The sequence below is a fragment of the Triturus cristatus genome, chromosome 12 (genome assembly GCF_964204655.1).
Source record: "Triturus cristatus chromosome 12, aTriCri1.1, whole genome shotgun sequence".
NCBI lineage: Eukaryota > Metazoa > Chordata > Amphibia > Caudata > Salamandridae > Triturus > Triturus cristatus.
This window is the reverse complement of record NC_140595.1, coordinates 77,284,335-77,285,289: the sequence shown is the minus strand read 5'-3', so window position 1 is coordinate 77,285,289 and position 955 is coordinate 77,284,335. Positions and strand designations below refer to the sequence as shown.

General features: G+C 40.6%; 1 non-coding gene across 1 annotated transcript; it reads right to left on the bottom strand.

Annotated features, from left to right (window-relative positions):
* Positions 1-625: 625 nt before the first annotated feature.
* On the bottom strand, positions 626-697 carry TRNAG-UCC (transfer RNA glycine (anticodon UCC)). Its single transcript has one exon. It is a non-coding gene; the product is annotated as a tRNA-Gly (tRNA).
* Between the last annotated feature and the right edge of the window lie 258 nt (positions 698-955).

Genomic DNA, 955 nt, shown 5'->3' with positions numbered 1-955 from the left:
CTTTCACTTTGCAGGCAAAAGTAAATATCAATCTCTATGTAAAAAAACCAGCAGCAGAAGACACAGCCTGACATTTGACCTCTGTCTTTGGAACAGCAAATGTGATCAGCTGAAAACAAAATGTTTGATGCATTTCTATTACTCATTCTCCTTCTGAACCCAGCATGGTTATTTTGGGGGTGCTGTGGCTTCCCCGCACCCCTACTTCCATTGACTATGACTGAGGGCTCGATCCCCTTTTACATGCTGTCACCCCAGACTGTGTCACCTCTTTGTCCAGTTGAATGGGGGTTCGCTAGAATGCTGCAGAATTTTCCTTTATATGCAAAAAACACTCGCAACACTCGTTATCTGCTGCTATGTTGTTAAAATACATACATTCCAATACTGCATTTTATAATGGGCAAAATGAGGAGAGAGAACGCAGCGTAAGAAATAAAACGAAGATTGTGCTCACCATGTGTATTGAAAAAAATAACAGGCCATAATGGTTGTGTTTATTTCTCATGTTTTTATCAGTTTAATTGGGATTCTCCAATAGAAAGGCACGAAAAAAATGTAATACACAACAAATCATAACAGCAATACTCTGCAAAAAAAAAACACAACAAAAACAAAGAGCTGCTGCGATGGCCGGGAATCGAACCCGGGTCAACTGCTTGGAAGGCAGCTATGCTAACCACTATACCACCATCGCTTGCTTTGTTTTCACCTTTGATAATGCTATTCTATAATTTATACTGTAGCATGGATTGTATTTCATAATTGTTTTGTGTGCCCTTTTTTTTAATTATCTAACCGCGTTTCTTTTTCCCTCCTGGCTTTGTGTGGATACGTCACCTTCTTTGATGTATTCTTGGTGAATCCTATTGTGGAGAGCTGTGCTTTGTTCCAGCTCCATCCCTGCATCTTCCCATTGCTCTTCCCTAACCGCAGGAGGCTGCTGTTACCATAG